This window comes from Sinohyriopsis cumingii, chromosome 1 (assembly GCF_028554795.1).
Source record: "Sinohyriopsis cumingii isolate HCF-2022 chromosome 1, ASM2855479v2, whole genome shotgun sequence".
Lineage (NCBI taxonomy): Eukaryota > Metazoa > Mollusca > Bivalvia > Unionida > Unionidae > Sinohyriopsis > Sinohyriopsis cumingii.
The window spans coordinates 141,252,385-141,267,682 of record NC_142961.1 but is presented as its reverse complement, the minus strand read 5'-3'; the positions used below and the strand labels follow the sequence as shown (position 1 = coordinate 141,267,682).

Here is a 15,298-nt window from a genome sequence, read left to right as displayed (position 1 = left end):
CATTACATATGGACCAATCATTTGGCACAATCAACTTTCTAGCATTATATGGACCAATCATTTCGAGCAATCAACTTTCCAGCATTAGATGGACCAATCAACTTTCCAGCATTAGATGGATCAATCATTTTGAGCAATCAACTTTCCAGCATTACATGGACCAATCATTTGGAGCAATCAACTTTCCAGCATTATATGGACCAATCATTTGGAGCAATCAACTTTCCAGCATTAGATGGACCAATCATTTGAAGCAATCAACTTTCCAGCATTATATGGACCAATCATTTGAAGCAATCAACTTTCCAGCATTATATGGACCAATCATTTGGAGCAATGAACTTTCCAGAAATGACAATCAGATTAGTTTCCTATAGCACTGCATATGCAACATTTAGCAAATTACAACATCAAAATACAAACTGTCATGAGGAAGAATTCTGTAAAAAGCATTTTATAGTTTACATGTTGACAGCTGGAAAACAATAATAATTTTTTTTTTATTGCAAATGACACTGTACTAATTTTGAATAGGCTTGAAACAATGTATGTGTAGACACCACCACCCTTTGTAAAAGGTGTGGGTTGATTGGCGGATTGCACCTTCTTTCAATGTGTCCACTTCATTCAGTTCTCGTTATGTAGGAGATGAAAGCTCAGATCAAGTAAAACTTATAGGTAGAATAAATAGAGATCTGAGCAGATATATAGAACAGAACGACTCGAGCCCCTGTACAAAGAAATCAAATTTTAATCAATTACATAAACAATGGTGATAATACAATACATTAGGAAGATACATTTCCTTTTGGAATAAATCTTTCACCGAATTTCAGAACACAAATATATTTATAAAAATAGCTGATCTGTTTTACTGATAGAATTAGTTCGTCATATGATGAATGAACAATCAAAGTCGTTGCCTTGTACAACTGCATAACATGCTTATCTCTTGTTCACTCCAATTTCACTGTAGCTGTTCATTGTCCTTTTGCCTTTTCCTTTCTTTTTCTCTCCCAACCTCCCTACTGTCTCACCTCCTTTCGGCCCTCAAACTTTGTGTGGGTAGGTGCATATGTAAGCATGTAAATATGTCAGTACATAGGTACATCTGAGGATACGTCTGGGAATACGTCTGAAGAACTATCTTAACCTTTGAAAACAAACATAGAACAACCTAAATTTCCTGTCGGTTATCCTACTGGGAACAGATCATTACTCCCCTCTCGTTATTAGATCATACTATTGATATTGAAACAGATACCAAAGGCTATTTAATCGCGCCAAACATGGCAGACCAAAACAAACCTAGTTTCATAAGATTAATGTACTTCCTAATGGTTAATTCATCACTTCACATTAACACATGAGACTTAGAAGTTCCGCTCTCAATTAAACAAATGAATGAATGAAATTCACTACTTGGCTTTATGTTATGTTCAGCGAATACACACATTCAAGTCTTTAGCATACATGAAATCACACTGCATGGCTTAACAATGTTAAATTTCAGTCAATATGTACTCGTCTTTATCATGCATGAAATTATCTGAGATCAGTGAATTCACACGGATTCTCTAAACTCATACCAACTAAAGAAATACAAGAAATTCTTAGAACCTAATTCCTATACAAACAAGACGACAATTCAAACAATTTGACAACCTTATAAAGAAGATTTTTGTACAAATTCCTATATATAAACTCAGCACAGTTATACTCATGTCAAGAGAATTGATCTACGAAGTTAAACAACTAAATTCATGCACATATTATCAAATAATTCAAGTAAATCATTATAATGGTATCAATGAATTTCATGAAATACCTTATGTGCTTCCAAGCGTTTCTTGCTTCTATCACCAAAATTGTGTCCGTCGACCTTCCAGACATCCGGTCCCTTGGACAAATGTTTTACGAGAGAATTTCTTCCAAACTGACTCTTGGAGTCCCCTGTACCTTTACTCCAGCTGCAAAGCTTAGACTAATTAGATTTTTCGATGGGGGGAATATTTATAGCTAGGAAATTTCGTGTGGGAAACATGCCCCTTATTTAGTGTAACCTTTTACAACTTGGCACCAAAATTGGAGTCAACTTGCCCTAGGTCTTCAAATAACTGTTTCTGGAATTTTTCAAGTTTGACAGTTCCACTATGAAATCCAAGTTAGCCGTGTCCCTAATAGTCCGTCTTGCAGTTAAGTAAATGAATGCTTAATTTAAAAATCTCTATCTCTACCAACCAGACATTAGGAATCACTGCAGTATAGGGGTTTAACAAGCACCTGTCCCCGTAAATCTAATTAATTGTTCTCTGGCCCAAACAAATGTGATTTTCGTAGATCAACTGAAATTTGCCCCCTCACAGTATGACTAGAAAATAAAGGATGTTATAGCTGCAACCAAACCATTAGTGTGAGGGACCATAATAAATGATTTCAATGTTTCAAGCCAACGCTCATCACTCATTTCTAGCAATAATGAGGTTTACTATTGATTTTCAGTAAATTGTGCACCTCCAAATCAGACAGGACAGGACAAGACATTATTACAAGTTAAATTTTTTCAGCAAGAATCTAAATAAAGCAATAGAAAAAGTCACCTTACAAGTATGGCAGACAGAGACTGATTGGTTGTTCTTTAATGCCATATCAATATGCAAAAGAATATATCGTAAAAGACAACTGAACCTTAAGCAAGCTAGTAATTGACAAAGCATCTGACAAAATCAGAAATAAATCACGCTTAGGAATCCTGAAATGTATATCATATAATCTTCATTATCAGGTGACTCCGGCATCTTTTCCAATATCAAGCACATTGAACAATTCTGAATCATGATACTAGGATGCATGCAATTAAATTTCTTCCACACTGATTAAAAAGCCTTTATCTCACAACATTGTTGTCCGGACTGATTAAGAAACCTGTATCTCACTGCATTGTTGTCCAGACTAATTAAGAAACCCATATCTCATATCACTGTTGTCCAGACTGATTAAGAAGACCGTATTTCTCTGGATTGTTGTCCAGACTGATTAAGAAACCTGTATTTCATTGCACTGTTGTCCGGACTGATTTTTAAAAAAAATGTATCTCACAACATTGTTGACAAGAATGATTAAGACACCTATATCTCATAGCACTGTTGTCCAGACTGATTAAGAAACCTGTATCTCATTGCACTGTTGTCCAGACTAATTAAGAAACCTGAATATCATAGCATTATTGTCCAGACTGATTAAGAAACCAGTTATCTTACTGCATTGTTGTCCAGACTGATTAAGAAACCTCTATCTCAGCATTGTTGTCCAGAAAGATATATTACAAAATGTATTTCAGGTGGTTCTGTGTTATTTACATTTTAGATGGGAAGATACGTTACTATGTAATTTTCTGAAATATACTGTTGACCTTAAATACTGCTTGTTGACTGGGTACATCTGTATTTACTGTTAGTTTTAGTAGCAGTGAGTCCTGTTAAATACCTGGTATCTGTAGCCAGTCTAGCCCCAGTGGGGAAATGTTATATTATATTCAAATCGTCAAGCCAGTGAAGCAAAGAAACCAATAATGGCTGGAAGGTGCGTTTGTAAACTAACACTAAATCACTGATAAGTTTTCATTTATATATATATGGCTATAATTGGTTCTATTGTTTAGGTTTTGTTCCTTTTGGTTTTGTATACTAGAGTTAAATAAATGCCTGCAGTTAACACAATCTGACCATATGTTTAGCATCAAGTCTTCAGGGGATGCTTTCTCTGAGGTCACTAAGAACATTTATAAGCTAGGGTCAGCCATAGTGTAGCAGTCAGTAAGTCAGGGAGTCAGCATGTAGAACTAGAAGGCTTAATATTGAATCAAATATGTACTGTGTAAAAAAACACAAAAACAACTGTTGCCCAATTCTCCAAGCAATGCAAGGTTACATCAGAATTAGGTGTTACAACAGATGATTTAGGATGACATTACTTATTAGATGTCATTACTTATATAAGAGGATTTATCACAAACACAATGATTAAGACGTTTAAAAAAAACAACCTTTCCAAAACATTTTTCTTTAATCTGGTTTAACGCAAGCCTTTTCAATTTTAAATTGTAATATAATTCAGGAAAACCAATTATTTTAATAATTTTATTTCATAAATCTAATCAGGTGCAAATTTAAAGCCTGTTATTTTCCAGTCAAGCTAAACAATAATCATAATAAATACCAGCTTTAGAGAAGAATCCTTTAATATGATGTCAAAATATGGCTGCCATGGTGGCCATACTGGAAATCAGAGCAGCACCATTTTCATTCTGGATCCACTAGACATTAAAAGAAGTCTTTTTATAAAAGCCCCATCTTGATATAACCATCCATTCAGGAGCAGTAGCAGCCTTGTTACCATGAAAACCATTGTGCTTTATAAACATTGAATTCAATAACAACTGCTGCAACTCAGGCAGACAGGTTGCCAAGAGAACCTGTACCCTTTGCAAGCATTTTATTCAATATGTGCTGAAGCTTCAAAGTCTTCCAAAGAACCAAACCTGACAGATCAATCAGCTTAAAGAAAGATGGCAACTGACAAATACCAGAATTGATCTGAACCGTTTAGATCAATATTAACATAGGAACATCCTTAATGGAAAACCTGATGATAAATGGCCAAAACTGTAGGTCCTACTAAGTCATTTTCCAAACTCAGAATACTTCATAGCTCTTGGCAATGTACAAATTAATATATTACCTAAAAAATAGCTTATATATAAGCCTGCCTAATGACCCAACTTTTTTTCGAGCCTGTTACAGGAGCAGAATTTATTTTGATGGGGGGAGGGGGCCTAGTAAACTAATTTTAATGATGTAATGCTGTCTGCCAAAATATTCTTTTTGCCAGGAGAGTGGCAAACTCTGAGGATTATCCCAGCCAAGCTTGCCCAGTGACGGAGGTTCCAAACTTCTATATAGAGAGAAGGGCCTCCTTGTCGCTTTAGATATGAAGTGTTGTAGGAGGAGACCAGCATGCAGCATGCTCTTATTTTCTTGACACACCCATGAAGGGCTAAGAATGTTGCCCTTATTTTCTTAATGCACCCCTGAAAGGCTAAGCATGTTGCACTTATTTCCAAGTTGTTGATATGAAATGTAGATTCTTCCCTGGACCATGAACCCTGAAGAATCAGTCCTTCCAACTCAAGATCAGCACTCCAACCTGAAAATGAAGCACCTGCAAACAGATAGAAGTGCAGTTTTGAGGAATATATGGCGACTCCAGTCAGAAACTGGTCCCATGTTTGTCCACCAAATCAGATAATGGTGGAAATACAGATCTAGATAAATCCGAGTTCCCAATATGCCAGAAGTAAAAACCTAGATGGGACCCATGTGCAGTGTGCCTAGGGAAACCAGGTCCACTGCTGAGTTCAAAGTCCACAAAAGAAAAACAACAAGATAAGATAACAACTTCATCTTGCCTGTCAGTGCCTCCAACAGGGTTGGGGGGTGGGTGTGGTCTTGTCTACTCTGTCACAAGGGATATAGACTAATCCTGTTTTAGAGACAATTCATTAATCCACACAAATGTAATACATGTACTGAGATGGAGTAAGCTCCAATTTCTCTAGGTTGGGTAAAAGACCCAGCCTGGTCACTACAGACCAACAACTGATCTAGTCTGAGGCACTCTAGCTGACCATTGTGGAAGAATCAATCATCAAAATATTGGAGGAGAGTAATCCCAAGTGAACTGAAGTGGAAAATATGACCTTGGTAAACACTTCAGGTGTGGAATTGAGGCCAAACAGCAGAGCAAGAAATCAAAAGACTTTCCCATTAAAGCAAAACTGGCAGTACTTAATGTGAGGTGGAAAAATAGAGATGAGAAAGTACATGTTTTTAAGATTGTTGCAGACCACCCAGTCACCAAGTCTTATGGAATTCCTGTCTGAGGCTGTAGTCTCCATCTCGAACGATTCCTTCTGTGTAAACCTGTTTAAAGAAGAACAGTCAATGACTAGTTGAAACTCCCCCACCCCTTCTTTGGCACCATGAAAATCTGGGAGTAAAGCCAGAAATTGGTCATTTAACACCCTCTGTAATGCACCCTTCTGGAAAAAGAAGTGTACCTTTTTCCTTAAATCACACCGATTCAACTAATAGAATAACATTGGCAGCCTTACTAAGAAAGAAAAATCTGAAACCCAAAGCAAGTATCCTCCTTTTATATTAGAGAGAAAACAGCCTTCATCCAATGATGATAAGCAAAGCCTCTGAAAAAATATTTCTATGGGAATCAACAGAAAAGGACACTGCAAGATAGGCAGAGAGTCCCTCTAGCTATCCATCCTCTTCCTTCAGAAATGCAGAAGGGCCTGCAAACTTCTTTTGTGGTGTCCTTATTAAGGCCCAACTGCTCTGAATTCAGGTTGTTGCTTGATTGGGGTGGCATGGCTTTAAAACACTTTGCCAACAAATCCTGTAGTTAGTCAGGATAACTTCACTTCTTGGTCGGTTTTGACAGGACAGCAGCGGATGCCAGGGACTGGTGTTGCTAGTCTCTCAAATCCTAAGAAGCCAGGTAGGGAATAAGGCCTATGAAGGTTGTTACTGTACCCCAGTAAGACCCTGTATGTGTCCAGAGTAACATCCCTCCAGAGGTGAAGAAACTGCTAATAAAGACATGGACAAGGATAGCACATGCCTAAAGGTTTTCACCACTGCTTCCAAAGGCTGAGCAGTAAATGGCAGCAAGGATTTCTCTTTCAGCAGGTTGAGGCTGCCATAAAGAGGTCAGTATGTAAGACTATGGTTACTGATGACCTAACCTTCGGTTACAAGGCCTCCAGTGTTTTACCTGGAATGTGATCCTTGGTCCCTGTCTAAATACCCCATTTGTGCTGCTCTGGTATTTAAAGTGGGATGTTAAAGAGGCCAGAAAAGAGTGTAAACCTTAAAACTGCAGACAAATCACCTTTCACAATGTCTAACAAACTAACTGCCCTTACTGAGAGAGAGAGAGAACAGAATAATTCTTGATTTGATTTGATAATTCACATAATAAAAATGATGCATTTAATAAAAAGCTCAATTTACTATGCATGATTCAAAGTGAAGGCAAATTTATCTTTGAAGTATTTTAAGCAATAGTAATGTCTACAACTGGTAAAAGACTAAGGACTAGTGCACATTGAAAAGGTAGCTATGGTTTGGACTTCAGAACATTCTGGAAAGACCCTATGAGAGGATGAAATGGGTATTGCACAACCGCAACAGACGTACTTATTATATTAAATTCACCTTTAAACGTGAGCTAAGTACTGGATCAAGCAGATTTTATTATTATTAATATCAGGATCAATAGCAAATTTCTTTCAAAATTTTCAAGGTTATTCAAGGTTATTCAAGGTGCACTATTACATTAATTTTAATGGATACATAAATGGAACTGTATGTAAACACAAGTTAATACTTACTATTACTCCATATTAGGAACATTTCTTGCAAACGTATTTTTAAAAAATTAAAAAAAAATAAAACATGAAGTCAAAAGTATGCTCATTGATATCTTTCCCATTAATATTAAACATCATACATCTGGGCATTAGAATAATGTAGTCACTGAACAATGTTTATTTTACTCAGTCTACAATACACTATTTCCAATGTCTAAAATATTTTAGAGTGAATTTTTCAGTTCTTGTAGCTTGTCATCAAGCTGTTTTTCAAGAGCTCCAAGTTTAGCGACTTTGTCCTTTTCAATTTTTCTCAAATTATTTTGATGTCATGATAAAGGACATTTTCCTATGGATCTTTGCTTTCAATGCAGTCATCATCAGCAGCTATCACTGTCTCAATTATCTTTTTCAGTAACTTCCTTTCTTCTTCACTCATCCCCATAAAAAAGTAAAGATATTTGTTTTTTATATTATTGCTTATTTAAAAACAGTGTATGGATATTTTAATATTTCTCTCAGCTTAGCTGTATTCTATATTTTTATCTTTATCGCGTCCGTTGCAATTATTGTTTGTCCTATTTCCAAACAATCCAAAATTAAGACTACAGAGTATACAATTTCTATTTGAAAACTTGAATCTTTGTGTTCATCAAAAATGATATCATGCTGAAGGCTTCTTGTTTTGCCTGTATTAAGCATCACTGCAAGAGCTTGGAGGATTTTTTCTGCTGCATGTGACCGAGGAGCACTCTCTCCCATTCTGGCATAATTTGCATTTTGCAAAGCTCTCTGAGAAAGATCTCATAATCCAGACTTTATATTTTTCTTTGTCTAGCCACCGATGTTGGAATCAGCAGCCAGCCATGTTTAAGCGAATGATTCAAATTTAAACCACTGTTACATCAGGCTACAATCTGAAGTTCAAAATGTACGACTGCGCAGTGTTGAGTTATGGAAAAATTTCCATTCTGGCACAAACTGAGTGAGAGATTGCTTTTCTTTTTCCTTTTCTTTTTATTTAATTCTGTAAAACAAAAGCTATTTATTAATTCCTTTTGGTTCCATGAAAGTCAATGCTTTTCAAGGTATCCAGACAATATTTTGAATTTTCAATGTGTTTTCAAGGCCTTGAGGGAACAATTCATTTTTCAAGGTTTTTCAAGGTCCCCTACGGACCCTGTAATATAGTCATCAACATTTAAAAATGCCTAATTTAATAGACTAGATTCCAGCAATTAGATTTTTGAACAGGTTGTACGACAATTTGAAATACCTCTTCAATTTGTGTACAGAATTCTGGACAAAAATCATACCCTTTCAGTTGCTAAGTAAACGTTTCAACTTCTAGACACAATAACATGGAATTTTTCCAACCATGTTTTGGGAAGTATGTGATGACATTTTATTCCATATATGAAGCAAATCAGTAAAGGAGTTACTAAATGTAAGTGCTGAATGAAACTTAAACAAATGTTTCAACCATGAGTCCCCAATTTATTTCTTTACCACATCACCATAGAAAGGGATAGAAATGGTACTGAAAGATTAAGTATGCGATACTGTTATCATTCCAAACAAAAAGTGAACTAAAAATACAAGGTTACTGCATATACTTGGGTACAAGTTGGATCCAACTGCAAAATGTACAGATCCAGGTCTGGGACTGCATCATGAGCGGGCATATGCAAATCTATGCGGTTTGTTAGGAGTAATCAATTGGACAACACAGACCCTTATCAGCCAGCACAATATGTGATGGCAGATCAGGGTCTATGTAGTTTCCAGTTCGACCCAAGTATATTTGGCACTGGATTATATGTGCTTTAAAAAAAACTTTAATCAGAAACTTAAATGTGTCCTCAATATAATTCTTGACCCAATGACCCACCCAGAGGCAGGAATGGTACCAAGAAAGGGGTGTATGTGATAATGTTATTTTCAAAATATGAAGTGAATCAGGAAGGGGGTTATGAAAAAATAAGCATAATTAACAACTTTAACCAACTTTAGTCTGTGTGCAGGGGTTGCTTGGGGAGTTGATACACCATTGACCCATAATCTAATCTTACTGGCCCCAATTCATGGCTTGGGGAGTTGATACACCATTGACCCATAATCTAATCTTACTGGCCCCAATTCATGGCTTGGGGAGTTGATACACCACTGACCCATAATCTAATCTTACTGTGCCCAATTCCTGGTTTGGGGAGTTGATACACCACTGACCCATAATCTAATCTTACTGGCCCCAATTCATAGCTTGGTGAGTTGATACACCATTGACCCATAATCTAATCTTACTGGCCCCAATTCATGGCTGTAATGCTGAATTGAATTTAGTCATACCCATTCATCTGGTGAGTTAAACATGACTGATACCAAGTATTACTAATCAAATTTATGCCAATGATCCTACACTTGGAAATACACAAACACCACCAGCACAATGTTGTAGCATGGTCAACATAGTCTGTGTGCCAACTGCTCCAAACTGAATAAGTTTCCTGTCTTAAACAATGGGTCATTTCCACTTATCCAATGGATCATTTCCACTTATCCAATGGATCAAACTCTGGCGTTATTATTAATTATTAATGCATGATAATCATCAGCAAGGTAATGTACTTCATACAGAAAGAGTCATGCAATATAAAATTAGAATCAATACCAACATTTTCCTTTCAAACTGCTGGGTATCGTGTATATCACCTATTTCACACAATGGCAATATTGAATTAACTAAACAATTCTTCTGATTATTCATCATTTTCCATTCATACGTTTATGCGTAAATAGAAAATGCAACAATTATGGACTATTTGTATGCCCTTAATACCAATAAGGTGGCGCTCACCAGATAATATGTACTTTTGAGAGAGTGACGTATGTAAGGTGAAGTAGTTCGCATTTAAAACATGCACAGTGGAGAGAATGTTTGCATACCTCTATGCTACATTAATGTAATGTGGATGATATTTCTTTTGGATATTGTACTTTTGGAAATTTTACATGATTTAAGCACACTGCTAACTAAAATGACTGCTCCCTTGTGTTAAAAAATCAGTCTGAATTAGTCTAAAGTACACTATACATAGCAGCTATTAAAATAGGGAAAATGAATTTTGCCAGACTTGACAATACCAGCTTCTGAAAGTGCAATGAATGAATTACCAAATATATAAAATGTAAAAAAAGTTATCGGCTCTTTTTTATACAATTGACCTCTGAAGTTCAGGAAGTGAAAATGACCAAGTAGAGCTAGCACTTTTTTGAAAGGTGCACATTTGAAGTAAGGCCAAGCTGTATACTCTATAACCCATAGTACACCCATCAATCATACACCAAAATAAAGGGAATTAAAGGTTCTTTGCATTATACCTAAGATATACAAGGTCTCTTTTAAATAGCCAGTATAACCAGTGAGGAAAACCGGGGACATTCTTTTTCTTTAAATTCCTAACCCTATGCAAAATGCGAAACTGTATAGCGCCACCTTAAAGAAAATAAAAAAATGTTTGCAATTATTTTTTTTTATTTTCATATAATTATGTATGATGTTCTGAATAAAATGGTACATTCATATTGCATTTAAGCATGAAAATAAGCTAATTATGATCATTTTTCTCTTGCTTACATAATTTGCCATGAGGTATGTTTGTGTGAGTAGTGACCTTAATTATGGGGAAATTAGAAGACTTAGAATATAGGAATAGAGTCAACTTAAATTTAAAACTGTTGCAATAAGTGACAGAAATATATGGTGAAAATGTTTCTTTTCATTTATTTGCAATGAAATAAAAAAATAAATGATGAGAAAGTGAATTCGCTTCTGCCATATTAAACAATAGGCAAATATTTTACACTTTGACCTTTGACCTTTATGAAGCTGATGAGTTACCTCCCTTTTCTAATTGTAAAATTCATTGTTGATATCTCAGAAATAATTCTGGCTAGTTTCATGTTCCTATCATTCAGCATAACATTGGTTGCTATGTTTACAAAATGTAATGTGCATTCTTAAAATAGCTCACTTTTATCATGGGGGAGGGGTAGGCTGGACTTGTTAGAGACTCTGACACTCATAAATACTGTTCTGTGGGGAAAAAGGCAGGAGAATTATTCATAAGGATTGTTTTGATGCTTGCGACTTAAATGTTTCAGCCATATAAACATAATTAAATCATAAAAAAATAATACCTACATCTTCTTTATGGTGGCGCTCACCAGATAATATGTACTTTTGAGAGAGTGACGTATGTAAGGTGAAGTAGTTCGCATTTAAAACATGCACAGTGGAGAGAATGTTTGCATACCTATATGCTACATTAATGTAATGTGGATGATATTTCTTTTGGATATTGTACTTTTGGAAATTTTACATGATTTAAGCACACTGCTAACTAAAATGACTGCTCCCTTGTGTTAAAAAATCAGTCTGAATTAGTCTAAAGTACACTATACATAGCAGCTATTAAAATAGGGAAAATGAATTTTGCCAGACTTGACAATACCAGCTTCTGAAAGTGCAATGAATGAATTACCAAATATATAAAATGTAAAAAAAGTTATCGGCTCTTTTTTATACAATTGACCTCTGAAGTTCAGGAAGTGAAAATGACCAAGTAGAGCTAGCACTTTTTTGAAAGGTGCACATTTGAAGTAAGGCCAAGCTGTATACTCTATAACCCATAGTACACCCATCAATCATACACCAAAATAAAGGGTTGTTGTTGTTGTTGTAGGGTTTAACGCCATTTTTCAGCACAAGATAGGCTATACATGGCGGCCAGTATTAATGGTGGAGGAAGAACCCGGAAAAACCCCGGAAAGAACCACCGACCCACGAGAAGCTACTGGCAAGCTTTCTCACATAACCACATTAGCCGAATCCGAGACTCGAACCGACGCAGACAGAGGTGAGATGGCAGTGATCCGTAACGGTGAGCGCTTTAGACCACTCGGCCACTCGGGGCCCCCCAAAATAAAGGGAATTAAAGGTTCTTTGCATTATACCTAAGATATACAAGGTCTCTTTTAAATAGCCAGTATAACCAGTGAGGAAAACCGGGGACATTCTTTTTCTTTAAATTCCTAACCCTATGCAAAATGCAAAACTGTATAGCGCCACCTTAAAGAAAATAAAAAAATGTTTGCAATTATTTTTTTATTTTCATATAATTATGTATGATGTTCTGAATAAAATGGTACATTCATATTGCATTTAAGCATGAAAATAAGCTAATTATGATCATTTTTCTCTTGCTTACATAATTTGCCATGAGGTATGTTTGTGTGAGTAGTGACCTTAATTATGGGGAAATTAGAAGACTTAGAATATAGGAATAGAGTCAACTTAAATTTAAAACTGTTGCAATAAGTGACAGAAATATATGGTGAAAATGTTTCTTTTCATTTATTTGCAATGAAATAAAAAAATAAATGATGAGAAAGTGAATTCGCTTCTGCCATATTAAACAATAGGCAAATATTTTACACTTTGACCTTTGACCTTTATGAAGCTGATGAGTTACCTCCCTTTTCTAATTGTAAAATTCATTGTTGATATCTCAGAAATAATTCTGGCTAGTTTCATGTTCCTATCATTCAGCATAACATTGGTTGCTATGTTTACAAAATGTAATGTGCATTCTTAAAATAGCTCACTTTTATCATGGGGGGGGGGTAGGCTGGACTTGTTAGAGACTCTGACACTCATAAATACTGTTCTGTGGGGAAAAAGGCAGGAGAATTATTCATAAGGATTGTTTTGATGCTTGCGACTTAAATGTTTCAGCCATATAAACATAATTAAATCATAAAAAAATAATACCTACATCTTCTTTATGGTGGCGCTCACCAGATAATATGTACTTTTGAGAGAGTGACGTATGTAAGGTGAAGTAGTTCGCATTTAAAACATGCACAGTGGAGAGAATGTTTGCATACCTCTATGCTACATTAATGTAATGTGGATGATATTTCTTTTGGATATTGTACTTTTGGAAATTTTACATGATTTAAGCACACTGCTAACTAAAATGACTGCTCCCTTGTGTTAAAAAATCAGTCTGAATTAGTCTAAAGTACACTATACATAGCAGCTATTAAAATAGGGAAAATGAATTTTGCCAGACTTGACAATACCAGCTTCTGAAAGTGCAATGAATGAATTACCAAATATATAAAATGTAAAAAAAGTTATCGGCTCTTTTTTATACAATTGACCTCTGAAGTTCAGGAAGTGAAAATGACCAAGTAGAGCTAGCACTTTTTTGAAAGGTGCACATTTGAAGTAAGGCCAAGCTGTATACTCTATAACCCATAGTACACCCATCAATCATACACCAAAATAAAGGGAATTAAAGGTTCTTTGCATTATACCTAAGATATACAAGGTCTTTTTTAAATAGCCAGTATAACCAGTGAGGAAAACCGGGGACATTCTTTTTCTTTAAATTCCTAACCCTATGCAAAATGCGAAACTGTATAGCGCCACCTAAGCTGTTTGATGACAAGCAATCTCATCTTGCTGTATCCCATAATACCAATAAGCTGTTTGATGATAAGCCATTCGAACTTTCTGCATCCCATAATACGTATAAGCTGTTTGATGGCAAGCCATACAAATTTTCTGTATCCCATAATACCAATAAGCTGTTTGATGACAAGCCATTCCAACTTTATGTATCCCATAATACCAATAAGCTGTTTGATGACAAGCCATTCCAACTTTATGTATCCCATAATACCAATAAGCTGTTTGATGACAAACCATTCCAACTTTATGTATCCCATAATACTAATAAGCTGTCTGATGACAAGCCATTCCAACTTTCTGTATCCCATAAATTGATAATACTAATAAGCTGTCTGATGATAACTGATCTCAACTTTCTGTATCCAATAATACTAATAAGCTGTTTTTGTTGCTAAGCAATCTCAACTTTCTTTATCCCGTAATACTCATAAACTGTTTGAGGATAAGCCATCCAAACTTTATGTATTCCATAATACTAAAAAGCTGTTTGATGATAAGCCATCTCATTTTTCTGTATCCCATAATACCAATAAGCTGTTTGATGATAAGCCATCTTACCTTTCTGTATCCCATAATACCAATAAGCTGTTTGATGATAAGCCATCTTATCTTTCTGTATCCCATAATAGTAAAAAGCTGTTTGATGATAAGCCATCTCATTTTTCTGTATCCCATAATACCAATAAGCTGTTTGATGATAAGCCATCTTATCTTTCTGTATCCCATAATACCAATAAGCTGTTTGATGATAAGCCATCTCATCTTTCTGTATACCATAATACTAAAAGCTATTTGATGATAAGCCATCTCATCTTTCTGTATCTCATAATACTAAAAGCTGTTTGATGATAAGCCATCTCATCTTTCTGTATCTCATAATACTAAAAAGCTGTTTGATGATAAGCCATCTTATCTTTCTGTGTCCCATAATACTAAAAGCTGTTTGATGATAAGCCATCTCATCTTTCTGTATCTCGTAATACTAAAAGTTGTTTGATGATAAGCCATCTTATCTTTCTGTATCCCATAATACTAAAAGCTGTTTGATGATAAGCCATCTCATCTTTCTGTATCTCATAATACTAAAAGCTGTGTGATAAGCCATCTCATCTTTCTGTATCCCATAATACTAAAAGCTGTTTGATGATAAGCCATCTCATCTTTCTGTATCTCATAATACTAAAAAGCTGTTTGATGACAAGCCATTCCAACTTTTTCTATCTCATGCTACTAATAAATTGTCTGATGCTAACTGATCTCAACTTTCTGTATCCCATAAATTGATAATATTAAAAAGCTGTTTGTTGACAAGC

General features: G+C 35.4%; 1 protein-coding gene across 2 annotated transcripts in view; it reads right to left on the bottom strand.

Moving 5' to 3' along the window:
* Window positions 1-15,298, bottom strand: part of LOC149808028 (ras-related protein Rab-3) — a 118,976-nt gene that overhangs the window by 87,227 nt on the left and 16,451 nt on the right. The window lies entirely within an intron of this gene.